This window comes from Spermophilus citellus, assembly GCF_964194105.1.
Source record: "Spermophilus citellus genome assembly, chromosome: X".
Taxonomy (NCBI): domain Eukaryota; kingdom Metazoa; phylum Chordata; class Mammalia; order Rodentia; family Sciuridae; genus Spermophilus; species Spermophilus citellus.
Genome location: NC_138190.1, coordinates 109,075,987 through 109,092,806, shown reverse-complemented (window position 1 = coordinate 109,092,806; position 16,820 = coordinate 109,075,987). Strand labels below are relative to the sequence as shown.

Genomic DNA, 16,820 nt, shown 5'->3' with positions numbered 1-16,820 from the left:
ATAGGGGAATCAGAGAGCAAGGGAAGCTGTACTAGGACAAACTCCCCCATTAAGTAGGGGTCATGCCCCGAGGCCTAGCTGGTGAGGCCTGGGCAGGGTATTTAGTAATACTGGTGCCTCTGATGGAAAGGCAACATTTACCAGAATTTTGAGATCCATAACTCTCCGCCTTGGAATCTATTACTCACCTCACAGAGCCACTGCTGCAGGACCTCAGCACAGGTAGGAACTGCCCATGAGAAGGGGCTGGGCTGGCTTCAGCTCTGGCAGACTCAAAACTAAGCACAACAGCTGCCACAAGATGTAAGAACTCAGCTTGTCTTTCTTGGGGGAAACCTGCCAAAAGAAGCATCGTGGGGGAGAGGGAACCTCTTTCTCCACCTCCTACCACTCCCTAGTCCAACCCCCCCATACATGTCACATGCATATACACTATAGAGAATTTCAAAAAATTCTTTTAAGAAAGCCAGAGAAGCAGAGAGGGAAGAGTCCTTTTAAAGGGGAGGAAAAAAAAAACACTCTTATGCAGGATTCCAGAAAGGGCACTGAATTAGTATTTCAGAGATGGGAAATTTAAGTTGAGAGTTAATGTTTGTCACTTCACTTCTCTGGGCCAATTTGCTATCAAGAGGAAAAGACTCACCTTAGTCACCTTGGGAAAGTATTGGGAGGGCTAAACCAAATAAGATAGATGTGAATTTTTATATAATTTGCATGATCATGAGTAAATGTGCATAATTATAGGAGGTGACAAAGTCTTGAGTACAATAGGAACTAAGCTTTGTGATGACTTGGCACTATTATTCATTTCATTCCTTTCCTCAACTCCATGTCTCCACTTCCATTTCCATTCCCCTTCCCACCAACCACTTTCACAGGTGAGGAAGAAAATGTCTGTCTTTCAGGCAAAAGCACTCCAAGTTCCCCTAAAGGCCTCAACTCTGAAACTATTTGGGACATCCCTCTACATTCTTCCTATCTCCAGCACAGAGAATTATTCTACAGTCTTCCCAGATTTCTTAGGTTGAATATATAACGTTTGTTGTTATCATTTTGGCAATGATTTACCCTATCCTTCCCATATAGGTTTCCATGTAACCATGAAGTCAAGTCTTTCTGTATCTCCCCCCACCCCTGTAGTGCTGCGGATTGAACTCAAGACATCATGCATGCTAGGCAAGCACTCTACCATTAAGCCAAACTCACAACAGAAGACGGGTTTTTTAACTACTCCATTTTCTGCCTTTTCTCCCAATCAGTTGAGTGTTTCAAAGAAAGGCTCTTCCCTTTGTAGAACCCAAGCTCTTCAGTTTCTATTTTTTTATTCCTCCTCCACTCCCATCAATGCTGTTTATCCTCAAAGAAAAAGCAGCAACTATATGCTAATTTCCAATAGAGCATTATCCAGGCTAGCATCCATTTTATTAGAAGATACCAGAATGTACAGTGCCTTATTCCAAAGATATGGATGGATATATATGTAAAGGTGAAGATGGCAAAATTGAAGCCTCAGGGAGCTCAGAAAAGCCCTATGATCTCCAGTTCCCCTTCTTGAATAAAAGACCAAGCCATACCCTGGGTCTGCCTCTTGCTCTGGGCAACACTCCAGCGCACGTCTGTCCCTGAGCCTCCCTGGCATTCCCTGTGTACTTCCCACATGCACACTCCAGGCAGCCTTTCCAAATCCCACCCACTGCGCCACTGTGTGGTGTACCACCCCCTTCCTTGCTGCATGAGCTCACCCTGCAAAAGGGTGGGGGTAGAAGGAGAGGAATAAGGACTGCCAATGCTCCAGAGTGGGGCAGGGTTCAAGGAGAGCACAGAAAAGTTCTCAAGAAGCCCACTGCCCATCCTTAGAACTGAGAGCTAACTGGAGAGGCAGCATCCACTCATTGGGGTAGGGAACAGTGCTACAAGAAATGGGGAAGGGATACACACCAGCCCAAACTAACCAAGAACCTCCAGGTTTCTGACAAGATCAGAAGTTTACCTTGAACTTAACTCTACCTTCCCCCAGTTGCCACAATTGAAACATTTTGTAACTCTATGGCAATTAGCCTTAAATTCACCAGATGCTCAGCTTGAGCCAATGCAAAAGGACATGGAAGGACACAGTGCTGGACCAGTTAGCCATACTCCTCTGCTGTCTGTAGGTGTGTTGTGTTAAGTGTGTGTGTCTGTGTCTCTGTGTGTGTGTGTGTGTGTGCGTGCGTATGTGTGTGTAGGGTAGTAATGCTTTGTGTGAGTACATGCACATGCTGGGTCAAGTATTTGTGTGCTGTTGCATGTGTGTATGCTGCATATCTATATCACGTTGTATGTTCATTAAGTCCGTGTCATGTTGGGTGCATGTGTAGTGACATGTTTATATCACGTTGTATATGTGTATGTGTATGTCAGTATGCTACTTTGTATGTCCCATGTGTCTGTATTGAGTTGTGTTTGTATTGCACCTCTACTGTGTCGTCTGTACATGCCAGTTGTCTAATTTGTACTGTGCTATGTCTATGCCATGTTGTATATATCGTGTGCCTATATCATATTTTATGCCAATTCTGCCTTGTTGTACACCTGCAATCTCAGCTTCCTGTTGGAGACTGGGATGGGGGTCAGTGCACATATCTTGTACATACCTAACCCCCTTTTGCCTTACAGCATTCCAGCTTCATGATAAAATCCTTGTCTGGGGACAAGGACTGTATGTACCTTAGTGGTGGGAGTAGGGGTGGGGATGGGGGGAAGATGTGCACAACTATTTTACCACAGACCCCCTCCCTTACTAATTCCCTTGCCTAGCACTGACAATCTCTGGGAAAAACATTTTGGAAACTTTTTCAGGCCCAAAGAAGAAAAGGATACTGGATTTGGGAAGGGGAACTATGACTTCCTCTCTAAGCCCATTCATATGAGAGAAGGACTTGAAGGAATGGCATCTTCCCAAATTTCTCCTTCTGGCTGGCTGGAAGGACTGGAGCCTTTCATTTCAGGGACTGTAAGCTGCACTTGTATACTGGCACCCAGGTTGGGTCACAGGATGGCAATGGGGAGCTGTGTTAAAGGTATCCCTGTTAGGGTCACTAGAGGGCGCTATTGTGCTGTTAGGGATAGTGTCTCTTTAGGGTGCAGAATTCCAAAGTCCATGGGACTCAGGTAGAGATGGGAGAGAAAGGCATTAAGAGAAGAATATATACTGTCATCCCAAGCCCTTCCTCTTTGGACACTGAGTTAAGGAGTGAGAGGCACTAGTGACTATCCACCACTTACCAATACCCTGGATTCTGTCTATAAGAGCAGAATACAACAATTACTAATAGGGCATTATGTAAAATTGTGGATGTGTAACCGACGTGATTCTGCAATCTGCATTTGGGGTAAAATTGGGGGTTCATAACCCACTTCAATCTAATGTATGAAATATGATATGTCAAGAGCTTTGTAATGTTGTGAACAACAAATTAAAAAAAAAAAGACCACCACATAAAGCTTTAAGGGCCTTGGTTGTAAGTCCCCTAACAGATTCTAGACTTGGACTTCTTTGATTCCTCCTGTACCCCATTCACATGAAGTAAAAGTAGAGCCACAATGCTGAAAGAAAAAAAAAAGTGTGTGTACTGTTTGTGGCATTATTTTGCATTGTCTTCCCCCAAACCCCAGGATATCCAAAACGGCATGTAATATAGACTGAGTATTTGGGAGGGGTAGAGGAAAGCTGTATTTTAGTAAACCTGACATTACTACCAATAATAAATGGACCTGCTTCCTAAAAATGCCACCACCATCTTAGAGAACACCTAGTCCAACTATCATTTGAAAGACAAGGAAAATAAGGCTCAGAGAAGAATAAACATGCAGGAGCCCTGATTTCTGATTCCCAAGGTTCATTCCATCCCAGCTTCTGGTCCTCTAGTCCCTAAAACACTTCCTTCTCTAAACTCAACCCCCTCCATCTTACAGGAAAACCCTGGCCTCCATCTCCACTATGTGGGCTTCGCCACAGCAGTCCTATTCCGTCTCAGGATCAGACCCCTGTGACCACACTTTGCAATGATTTCCTCTCCTCACCCGTAAACTGTAAATTTTTTTCCATCTTCAAGGTCCACTTCTCCCATTTTGCATCCCACCTCTAGACCCAACTGTAGCTGCAGTTTGCCCCCCTCACTGGGTGCATCACAGATTGCCAAACCTGCAGATAATTGACCGAATGTGCAAATCAGACACGGATCTATTGCATTGATTAACATTTCCAATTAAACTCCCGGGTTAGTCTGTGTGTATTAGAGACTCAAGTAATCACTGAGTATGTAAATGCAAATGCCTTCCAAGGCCGCAGAGCACAGTAGGAAGCAATGCATTTCTGGGAGGAAATGGAAACAGACTGCAAGACTCAGAGTTTCATTTGGTTCTCCAGTACTCCAAAACAATATTTTAAATATATGGCTGTTGATCCTAGGCTCGGGCTTCACACCTGAAATGGAGGACTTGGGTCCTGTGTGTGGATGCATGCCCTTTCCCGCCCCCTGCTGGAAAAGCTGTATAGTGCGGAGTTGGCCTGCAAGTCCTCCCAGACCCTGCAGAGGGAACCGCCTAGCCCCTGGCAGGTGGGGCAGGGAAGAGGGAGTCATGATGCCAGGGCTTAAACTGCATTCCAGATGTCTTGACAGCTGCACTTACCTTCCAGGGTAGAGGTTTTACACTGTTCCCTGTCTAAACACTGGATCAAACAGGCCCCTGGGAAGGAAGATTTGTTTTTTCCTTTAAGCAGGGCCCTCAGACCTGGTCCTACACTACCCTACTGATTTTACATATCAGTCAACCTGTCTGGGCCAGATTCATAGCAACCCCGCTCCCTTTTCAGGTCCTGGTCCCCCCATCCCTTCTCCTCACCAACGAGGAAAGTGGCTGTTGTTGAGGATGCTACTCACCAAGCTTCTTCTTGTTCCCTTGACCAAAGTTACTGGCTCCTGAAGGTAGGTTATGCAGGTGGGCATGCTACTGATTCCCTGAGTAGCTAAAAATTGTCCCTGTAATTTTGGCTGAGCCATAACTGCTTCAACTACTAAAACTTTCCTGTATCACCAGGATAATCAGGGCCTTTGGGCTGGAAAGACCATGTTTTTTCTCCTTACACCTCTGTAGGGCTTTAATCTGCACCCCATCTGATCTCTACTCAGTCTGATTCTACCTACTCTGTCTGATTTCTAGATCTGATTTTTTAAAAAATCTTGGTCACCCCCTTTGACCTCATAAAAGCAGACTCTGATGGCAGCACCTTTCCTTCCCTTCAGTTATTCCTCATTTCCCTCACCTGTCATGTCTGCTACCTACTCTCCTCCAAGATCCCAACAAACTTGTTTGCTCTTTATACTTTTTCTGACTCTGACCAGAAAAATCTCCAACCTGTGGGAATGGCCAGCTAGTCAGAATGTCCACAGGGTGTTAACAGCCCTTTGCCTGTACCTTCTTACATTTAAACCTCGGTTTTTTGATAGGTCTCTCCTATAAGGCTCACTTGCCTATCTGGAGGCCTGAAGGATCTGCCCCTTGACACCCCAAGGTCTCTCTGGACTGTCAGCCTTAACACAGCATACCACCTAGTAATTTCTCATTTTTGTCTTGCATAGGCATGGAGGAGTATGACATTTGTATTCAGAAATCCAAGCCCAGTCTATTAAATATTCATTACCATATTAATCCTCTTAACCCAATGGAGCCCTTGATTGGGAACCTCAAGTGCCAAATCGCAGATGTTGCCCAATTATAATTTTGTAAATGGCCCAGTGAAAACCGCACTGACCTTTATACCTTGCTCATCCCAGAACAGGGCCACAGTGTTGTCACCAACAGGAATGGACCTCCTTCTGTTCCAAGACCTCAGACAGCCATACAGTTGGCCTGGATTTGAGTCTGCAAAACCATGGGGGGAGCAAGACTAACATGGCTAAAGGCTTCCCTGCTGAAAGCCATTTTTTAAAAATAGCATTGCAACCGCCCCCATCATGCTTCCCAAAGCCAAGCCACTCACCCTTCTCTCCTTTGCTTCTAGAGACCAAAGACCAGACCCTCAAGTCCAGAATCTGGAACTGGATTCTGGAAGGTGGGACCAAAAGGGGAGGGGGGAGCCATACACACAAATACACACACACACACACACACACACACACACACCAAAAACCCCCAAATGGGCCCTGTGGTCTCTCCTTGCCAGAACCACCTGCCGCCCCCAACCCTCACCCCACTCCTCAACCACCACCTAAGGAAAGAAAATCTACAAAAGAATCTAAAAATCTACAGAATCTAAAATGTTCCGGTTGCCCAGAACTGCGGCAATAATCTTGCCAGAGCCAGTTCACAAACTGAGGGCAATTCTCCCTGCGAGGTGAGGGGGACAGGGTAGGGGGAAGGCACTAGACCCAATGACCCCACTCCCGAAACACAAGGGCCAGCTACAGGATTCCAGGGCTTTCAGGGGCCTTATTGCATCACTTCCACAGGAGAAGAAAAGAGTCCTTCTGTCATTACCATCCCCCCACCAAAAAAGGGGAGGGGGATAGAGAGAAATTTATAGAAGTGGGTAAGGCACCCATTTAAGAAAATCGTCACTTTTTCTGTTTGCTCAGGTTGAGCTCTTCCACTGTTGACTTGGTCAGACAGCGACCACACCCCCTCCCCTTCTCTAAGGGGCTGCTGTCACAGCTACTGTGGTGGTGATGGGGGGGAAGGAGGGTGCGGGAAGGTGGTTTAAGACTTACAAGCTGACGTAGCTCTCGGGCGGATTTTGCCTCAAGCGGCCCAGGCCCCAGTGAGTGAGTCCAGGGCTTGGCCAAGCAAAAAAGCCCGGGCCCTTCGGGAACGGCCCTGACACACCCACTTGTCCGCGTACGCGAACCAGGATCAAGCAAACTGCTCGCTGGCTCATAGGGCTACAGGGCTACGGGGTAGCCACGTAGGAGGCTCGGGGCTGGAGGGACGTGGGAGCGGGAGAGGGTACTCCTAAAGCAGAACATCTGCTCAGCAGTCTCAGAGCTGATCCCAGCCGCCACCCCCTCCTCCGAGCTAACAAGGTGCCGGTAGGTCGCGGGATTTACCTGCCACGGGTCCAGTCACCCTGTCAAGACCTTTCCTCTACCTCCAAACGCTCTGGCTGGCGGGGCTGGGGAGCCGCAGCCCCGCGGCCGCAGCCGCAGCCCCGGGCCCAGCCCGCTCCCCCGGTTCTTCTCCCGCCCCAGCTCACTCGCTCCCGGAGGGAAAAAGCTGTAGCCCCCAGTGTGAGATCCCCAACGGTTCGCTGCCACAGCTGCCCGCCCGCGATAGAGCTCTTGCTTGCCAACCGCTCCCTAGCCCTTCTCTGCTATGACGTCACCCGGGCTCTGCACCGTACCTAGGCCAATCAGATGGTGAGCATAAAACTAAAATCGCCCTGAGTGGGCTACTGGGGACCAATCTTTTGTTTCCAGGCAGGAAGCGCCCGGGAAGGGGGGGGGGACTGAAGGGGAGGGAACAAGGAGAGGGAAAGAGAAAGGAGGTAGAAACTTCTACACCGTCGGGGTTGTCTAGACAGAGGTGGGGCCAGCAAGAAAGAGGTACCTAGATAGAGGAGGGGGAATTTCATGTTATCTTCCTTACTTGCCCCACCGAAGAAGACTGGGCTTTCCGGGGAGAAAATCTGACCAGCTACAAGGACACACATTATTGAGGAAAATGGACTAGATTTGGGACACCACCTGTCAGGCAAACGGGTTACACAGAAAACTCAGAGAGGGATTCAAAGAGATGGTAATCTACATAGGGAATCTCCCCTTCTGAAAATGAAACGCATTTCAAAACACGATATTATACAAGAAAGAATAATTATTCCACTTCAAATGATTTCATCAAAATGTGGTTCTCCCTGTCCATCCTTTCCCCAAAACCTCCAGTGGTTTCTCTAGTCTCTCCTGAAAAGTTCAAAATTTTGCAGATGTCCAAAGCCTTCTAAAACCTAATTCTGAAAATCATCCCTTACTACTCCAAAATCCAGGAGGATTTGGCTAAATTATATAAATTATGGTAAATCCTTGCAAGGAGACAGTAAGCTGGCATAAAAAGTATAATACAATATAATAAGTATATTTATAATGAAATGATATAAAATATGCCTACAGAAAACAGAAGAGAACATAAAATTATAATGGTTGGGTTAAAATAGTAGAATTATGGGCGTTTTTTTCCTGTCTACTTTCCAAGTTGGTTAAAATGGGTCATGACTATTTTCAGTTTGAGAGAGAGAGAGTGTGTGTGTGTGTGTGTGCGTGTGTGTGTGTGTGTGTGTGTGTGTGTTTTACTAGTGATTTAACTGACAGGCACTCTACTTCTTTTATACATCCACAGACTTGCTTTTCATTTAGAGATAGGGTATCCTTCAAATGCAGAAGCTGTCCCTGAATTTGTAATCCCGCTGCTTCAGCCTCTGTAGTGGATAGGATTACAGGTGTGCACCACCACACTCAGCTTCAGTGCACTTTCATTGAATTTCCTCAACATTGCATAACATTCAGCAATCATTTCTCCATAATGCCCACAAAATATGTTTCAAAACCAAAAATAACCTTAATATATCTTCTCCTAGGTCCTTTTAGAAAAATTCACACCACAGATCTCCAGATTTACTGGTGATAATTTCTCAGGCAGTTGGAGAATGGAATATTTCTTTTGGAGTAATTCATTTTGAATTGTGATAATTCAGGAAATTGATAAAAGAACACCAATGACCCAATCAATGACAAAATGGTAAAGAGGAAAACAAAAGCTAAATAAATCACATAATCCAGATCACTTTGCATCTTGTCCTCCTTAATTAAAATATATATTTATGCATACATATTGCATGAACATTGTAGAAAGTGGCAGATCTGGGCTACCTACCTAAATCTGAATCCAAAGTCTGTGCATTTTTCTAATGCGCTACAGTGTACTCCTACTAAGAATTAAACATGGTACTTCTGACTTTGTTAAAATACATACTTGATTTTAAAAACAGACTATACAAGATTGGTGGGGTTTTCAAATCCAGGCATTTAAAAATATAGTTTTTGTCGTGTTGTTGTCTTCTAAACCAAAAATGCACAACACTCTCCCTCTCAAATCCCTGATTAATAGGTTTAAATCAGAATGATTCTGCTTCTGATGATTTCACAGTTATCTTTTTAATTAACTTTGGTGTTAAAAAGAAGTAATCACATTACATTGATTTTTTTTTTACATAATGGTAAAAGTAACCTAAAGAATATTACTCACTTAAAGTAATGTCATTTACTTAATGTTAACATATATGATGTGTAAAATGCATTTATTTGGGTTATTTTTAAAAAGAACACTTTTTTTTTAAGAAACGGGAAGATATAACGAGATTTTCCTGGCTAATGATTAAACATGAGTCTTCTAAGCTATTGATTTAAATTGTAATTAAAAGGTATTTGATTTCACTTTAATCCTCCCATATACCTCAGCTGTAACTCAGAGCTATTTATGCAGTCACTGCACATGGTTATTTAAACGTTTCATGTGTATATTTCTCCTCACCCTGGTGATTACAGAAACTAGCATGGGGCCAAAATCCTATTAGGTGCTTGACAAATTAAAGCATAGTGATGCCATCCAAAGAGGACAGGAGTTAGGACCCAAGCCCAGCACAAAAGACTTGGGTCTTCCTATTATAAAAGTGACAGCCTATATTATTTTTGATAGCAGAAAATGGTCTTTACTGTCAGTAATGGTTTGTTTTCCAAGAATATAGGATTCTAAGCTGGAACAGCTTGCAGATTTCATCTGTGCAATTTGTCCACCCAGCCCCACCATCCTCAGCTCTCTTGTTTGGGAGCTCCAAACAAGATTTAAGGATACAACAGTACTACCTTAATAACCTCTTGGCATGTGTACCCTATTTCTCAGATTACAAACCACTATTGTATCTTCCTATTTAATCCTCACAACAACCGCAACAGTTTACTTTGGCAATTATTATGATCTGTATTTTGTAGATGAGGCAATGGATGCTCAAGGGTTTGAAGTCACCTGTCCAATGCTTCACAGTCATGGTCCCAGAAACCAAGTCTTCTACTTTCATTTTTTGTGATCTTTGTATTACCCAATATGGTAACTTAAGGGAATGTGTGTGGGGTGGGGGGGGCATTAAGTGTTTTCTTTATATGCTCTCTGACTTATAAGGCTGCCACTTGTAATTTTTCAAGTCTGTGATGGTACACAACTGATAAGCATTCAGTAAAGACCACACTTCAATTTTTCAATTTTGAATTTATGTTTTTCTGTTGGGGCCTTCCAACCCAATCAGCCACTTGATTCACATATGTGAGAAGCTATGGAATAGAGCTTGTTGCAAGACAAGTAAGCTAAAATGAATCTTCTAGCCAAATCCTGGAGGAAGGGAACATTCTCATACACTGTTGATTGAAGTGAAAAATGGCACAACCCATTGGGAGGAAAGTAAATAATATTTACTTTTTTACAATTCCAACACAAGGAATCTGCCTACAGATATCCTCATAACAATATACCAAGATGTGCTCAAGTACATTCACTACAAAATCTCCCTCAATAAGGGAATTATCAGAGAGTTTTAAAGCACTTTATTGAGATCTGATTGCTATGTAATAAGTTGTATACATTTATGTATACAACTCCATGACTCTGGGGCTAAGTATACTATACTTGTAAAACTATCAATAGTATTGATACTGTAGACATCTCCAGAAGTTCTCACCTGCCATAATAAGGGAACTGTCAGATAAATTATGGTATGCAATATTTTAGAATATAATGCATCACCTAAAAAGAATCAAGTAGCTCCCTATATACTAAACTAGAAACATACCTGAACACATTCTTCAGTGGAAAAAAATTGCAGAACAGCATGTGTACTATGATTTTATTTTTGTTGAAAAACAAACCCTCTGTGTTTGTATTTGTTTAAGCTTGAATTATACACAAAATGCTAATAGGGTAACTGTGGGAATAAAAATGGGAAAGAAAAGCATGTGGGTACGTGTGTGGTATGGGGAGTATTCAATTTTCTTGGTATAGAGATGGTATCCAACTTCAAATGCTGAAACTTACAATTTTTCCACTTTGGGATGGTGCAAAAGCAATATGCTTCCAGTAGACGTTTTACTTGGAATTTGGAATTTGGATATTTTCCCAGGCTAGTGATATGTAGAATGATACTCTCTCAAAATACGGGGCAATGGCTGCAAGCCACAAATCCGAGTCAGCCATGTGATTACAAGGGGGAATAACATGTACTCCACAGTGGACTATGTAGCTAAGGTAGGATGTTCAGTAGGTTAGGTGTATTCAAAGCATTTTCAACTTATGATGGGTTCACTGAAGTGTAACTCCATCAAAAGTGAAGGAGCATCTGTACTTCTGTATTATTTTATGTTTTTTTTACAATAAGCATATACTGCATTTTGGTAAAATACAGCATTAAAAAAAAGGAAAATATAGCTTTCTTTGGGTTAAGACAAAAACAAACAGAAAAAGCACTCAGTTATCCTGAAAGAAGTCTGAATGGTAGGTCAATGGTTCAGGTAGAATAATCATGGATGTGGCATGGTAGGCTGAACTAAGCCAAACCAGGGCAGGCATTGGATGCACAGCTATGATGTACAAGCCAATGGACAAAAGCAACCAGAATTTCCTGGCTCCCTTCCCACCACCACATCAAGTTCCCCAGTCAGAAGCTGCTCCCAGTAGCGGACTCTGTGTCTATATGGCTCTCAGTCTTCACATCTTTTGCTCTGTCAGATATACATTTTAAAAAATCCCCCTAGCTTGCTCTGAATAGGAAAGAACTTGGCATCAGGTGTAGTGGCACATGCTGTAATCCCAGCAGCTCGGGAGGTTAAGGTAAGAAGATGGCAAATTCAAAGCCAGCCACAGCAACATATAGCAAGGCCCTATACAACTTGGCAAGACTCTGTCTCTAAACAAAATATAAAAAGGGGCTGGGGATGTGGCTTAGTGGTTAAGTATCCTTGGGTTCAATTCCCAGTACCAAAAAACAAGAAGAATAAGAAGAAAGAAGAAAGAAGAAAGAAGAAGAAAGAAGGAGGAGGAGGAGGAGGAGGAGGAGGAGGAGGAGGAGGAGGAGGAGGAGGAGGAGACGACGACGGCTGGTGCACAGGGTAGGATCACAGTGCCCACTTCTCTTTTACTTGGGGTCTAGTCACTACAACTTGTTGCCATCACTGCAGCCTGGCCTTACCAAATCCTTTCGTTTCTGCTTCACACTGCTATCATTAATAGCAGATAGCATTGTGCAAAGAGCAAAGAGACTCAGAGATGCCAAGAAGTGTCATCATCCTACGTCCTTGAAAAACCAGAGGCTGGGAAAGAGAGAAGCTCATGGCTAGGAATTTGCCATTGTCTTGGGTCCACTGAGTTCTGGCTAGGAATCGGAAGACTCAGATTCTAGTTTAGCCTCTGGAGAAGAAACCTTGAGCAGGACTCCGAATTCCTGGCCATTAGTTTCCCCCTTTGCCAAACCTGTTCTGAACAGTTGAATAAACGTGAGTGCATAATGAAACAAGAGTGTCCTGGGCATATTTCAGAGCTGTACACCTCCATACTAGACTTGATGAGCCCCCATTTACATGTGTTCCCTAAATGGTATGCACTTGGGATTGGAGGGCCTGTCCTAACCTTCCTTTACTATAATTAGCCCTCATTAGAGACATGCCCTGCAAAACCTATGAGCTAGGAAGCCCACCACCTTTGCCCTCCTCCCTTCCAAGAGGGAGTTAGTGAAGGTAAAGCAGAAGACAATTAAATGCAGGAGGCTCTGGGTGAATTAATGTGAGAATTAGGAAGTTCCTCTCCTCTGACTTGGTTTTAATTAGCCCTGTTTCCACCATGGTCCTACATATCAAAGCACATTATTTAATTGAGCTGATGTTCTGTTTGACTTTTCTCTCAAGGGGATCACATTATACATTCCTATCCCACACATTCACAATCACTGCACTGCCAGAACCTCAGTCAAACTGCAGAGTGAATTGAATTTGGAAAGTTGATTTTGTTGCTCTCCCCCACTTAAAAAAAAAGAGAGATAAGGAGAAAGTGGAGGACAAAATCTAGGGGACAAAGAACCAAGGAGGATAATAGAAAATCAAATCTTATTATTATGATTTTTTTTGGACCGGCTGGACTGTGATGTCATGATTTCCCAGCTCACCTGTGATTGGCTGCTCAGTTCAGCATCTGCTGAGAGCTAAAGGCTGATTATTTGCCAGAGATACAGACTTTTCAGGGAAGCTTTGAATCATTGCTGGTTGTCGTGACAACCTGGGCAGTGTCTGCTCCTGATAACCACATAATGAGGTTGCCAGGAACAGTAGTGCCCTATTCCCACACCCAACCATCTGAAGTGGTAAGCCATGAAACATTTGTCTCAGGAGGTGAAGAGGAAAAAAAAATAAGTGACCAACAGGCAAATGGGGACAATCCCCCAGAAAATTAATGTGAGCCAAATCCTGGAGACAATCTCCTTAGGAGTCCCTTACTTGCCACCTTCAGATCCCTCCTGAACCCATGTATTCTTTATAAATCAGAGACCTGAGGAACAGGTGGTGAAGGGATAAAGCATCTCTGCCACCCTCTAGTAAAACCGAACGGAGGGAGGTATGAGTGGAATGCATTTGATTATGGGGAGGTGCATTATCTGTCTTCAAATGATGCCATCATGAGCAAGGTCCAGGTGCAATGAGGAGCATGTGTGAAAGATGGTGGAGCATGGCCAAATCCAGTCAAAAAAGCAAAACACAAAGAAAACTTGAGGGGAATGTGTTGTCTGCTCTTTTGCCTACTACTTTCACTTCCTGGGGGGCAAACACCTCATTCTCCATTATCTTGAGGGTGTGGATGTTCTCAAAAGGTACCATTGCTAGGACAAATTTATTGAGCACCTACTAAGTGCAAGGTATACAGCGAGATAATACAGATGAACCAAACTTGGACCATTTCCTCAAGAGACTTGGAATCTAGTTAGAGAGAGAAGATACACACTCAGGCAACAGTAATACAAGACAGATGTAGTAAATATTAAAATGGAAGTGCAAATCTTTGATTTCAGTGAGAAGATAATCACATTCTGACTATCATATTCCAGCTTCAGCCCATCATTCCAGGTTCCTTTCTCATCACTCTTTCCTCCTGTCCCAAGTGTCAGCCCCACCAATCTATTCTGTTTCTTTCATATCCCTTGGCTTGCATACCTTTATGCCTTTCCTCCTTCTCTTCCCCCTACCTACCCGGACTTCCTTCCTCTTCTCCCTATGTGTTGATATTTAATGCACATTTCCAAAATGGCATTTTGGTGAACAAATTAGCCCTATATTTCTAACCCTATGGAGATCTGTATGTGGAAGACATGGATATTGAGCAGTACTCTGACATCACTACTGAACCCAATATTAAAAATTCAGGGACAGGGCTGGGGTTGTGGCTCAATGATAGAGCACTTGCCTAACACCTGTGAGGCACTATTTCTGGATCCTTGGCACCACATAAAAAATAAATAAATGAATAAAATAAAGGTTATTTTGTCCATCTAAAACTAAAAAATATTTCTTAAAATATCAGGGACACGGGACTGGGGTTGTGGCTCAGTGGTAGAGCACTTGCCTAGCATATGTGAGGCACTGGGTTTGATTCTCAGCACCACATATAAATAAATAAACAAACAAAGGTATAAAAATACAATAACATTTTAAAATCCACGGACATCTAAGAGAATGTTGATCCAGGGACATCTAAGAGAATGTTGTTACAACCAGTTTTGGATTGTTCATGGAACTGTATAAAGTCAGACTACTTATGAAATATCTTATTTAGATAATCATCAGAAACCTGCATTCCTATAAAACATATTTTATGGCTTTTAAAAACTCTGAAGTGGTTTAGGGTTCACAAGAAGTTGTAAAAAAAGGCAGAGTTCCCATGTAACCTTCCCAGAGTTTCCTTCACCAAATGTCTCGCAACATTTTGATACATGGTACATTGTTAAAACCCTGGAAATTGACATTATTATAATACTACTAGTTCAACTATAGAACTTCTTCAGATTTCACTGTTTTTATCTTCCATTAAATATTTTACCAACTTAGTTGAAAACAGTAAAACTATTAATATTTGATATGAATGTCCACTTTTTTCCAGGGCTTACCCCTTTCAGTAAAGGGTCAAAACCTGAAAGAGTCAAAACCGACTAGGATTGAAAGAATAAAAGCCAGTATGGAGTGAAAATAAGCACCCCTGCCAATAATCATGCTGGGAAGATAGAAAGATAAAGACACCTGAAAAGCTTACAGAAAACACTGTTTCTCCCAAGGTCACACAGCCATTGTAAAATGCCATAAGGGCCCCCTCATCCCTTGAGACACTACTGGTGTTCTTCCAATGATGCCCAGACCTGCTTTGCTATTGACGATTGTTGCTGCGGATAGCCAATGGATAAGCCATTCAATAAATCTGATTTTGTCTAATACTCTTTGGCTAATTAAGCTTCAATATAACAAATACTGGGATAACCTAACTAGGGTTATCAGAATGCCCCCTGAATCATCAGAAGTTTACCATATTTTCTTGAATCTATGGTGTGACTGAAACTGTGTCTTACATAGAAGATGTCTAATGAATTCTCACTGCTTTGACCTGTCCTATGTCAAATTTGTTGGAATGGTGCTGGATACTCTGACAAAATTCAGGGAGACATCATTACATAGAAATACCGCATATAAATTCTACGATTAAACTTAAAGTTGACTCTGCATACAAATCCCAGATTCATCATTTTATAGTTTTAGAGACTTTGGGCAATTTATTTAGGCCCAGTGAACCTCTCAGTTTCCTCCTCTGTGAGATGGAGGCTTCCTTCTTAGTGTAATTGGGAATATTAAATAGAAAATAAATGCCTGTAAAGAAGGAAAGTATTAGGGTAGTGTTCTCACCTCTGATGCACACAGGAATTACTTGGTGACCTTTATAAAATACTGGAGGCTGGCCTCTACCTTTAGATATTCTGATTTAATTGGATGGTCTGAATCTGAACATTAGAAGTTTTAATAATCTCCTCAGGTTCTAATCTTCTCATATTCTAATGTGTAGCAAAGAGGGATTTCGTTACTTAAGGAATATCTTCCAACAGGTTTTTGGGTAACATCTCCCTATCTCAGTGTCTGAATTTCACAGAGCCAGAGAGTAGAATTGGGGATTTTTCTGAAAGAGCCAGCATTTAGATTGGATGCTTTCTGAAGCCTTATCCAGCTTTTTGCTGCAATCACCATCTAGTCTACCATGGTTTGCTAGACTTGGTAATGAATATAGCCTTCTTTGTCCACAGCAAAATGATGAAGACATTCGATATTTGGGTAAAACTGGAGCTGTGTTCATCTCTCCATTTTCTTGTTCCCAAACACTACTCAGTCACACTTCCATGAAGTGGTCTCAAGTGTGAATTTAAAAACAAATATGTGTATGCAGCAGCATTGGCTGACCATCGCAGACGTGTTTAATGGATGCAGATCTCAATGTGCAGTTGTTCCTTATAACTGAGCACCTGTTGTGCCTCATAATCAATCCTTATTTTGCTATACAGCAGCAACTCACAGCCAATGTTCTCTGCTATTCACTTGATAAGGTCACTTGTGGAGGAGGGGCATTCAAAAGAATCTGTGCCTCCCCTTTTTTAACAATCCAAGAGAATATATTTTCTATTCAGTAAATCGTAAATATTAATTAACTGGCAAAATTTAAAGGTCAGTTAAATA

The 16,820-nt window shown here is 42.7% G+C and overlaps 1 protein-coding gene across 1 annotated transcript in view; it reads right to left on the bottom strand.

The window, feature by feature from the left end:
- The window catches only part of PAK3 (p21 (RAC1) activated kinase 3), a 108,305-nt gene extending 100,991 nt beyond the window's left edge, over positions 1-7,314 (bottom strand). The window contains exons 1-4 of the mRNA XM_081276989.1: positions 7,086-7,314; positions 6,023-6,087; positions 5,795-5,904; positions 189-336 (exon numbers count right to left, since the gene is read on the bottom strand). The gene's annotated coding sequence lies outside the window, so the exon portion shown is untranslated. The remainder of the gene's footprint in view (positions 1-188; positions 337-5,794; positions 5,905-6,022; positions 6,088-7,085) is intronic.
- Positions 7,315-16,820: the final 9,506 nt, after the last annotated feature.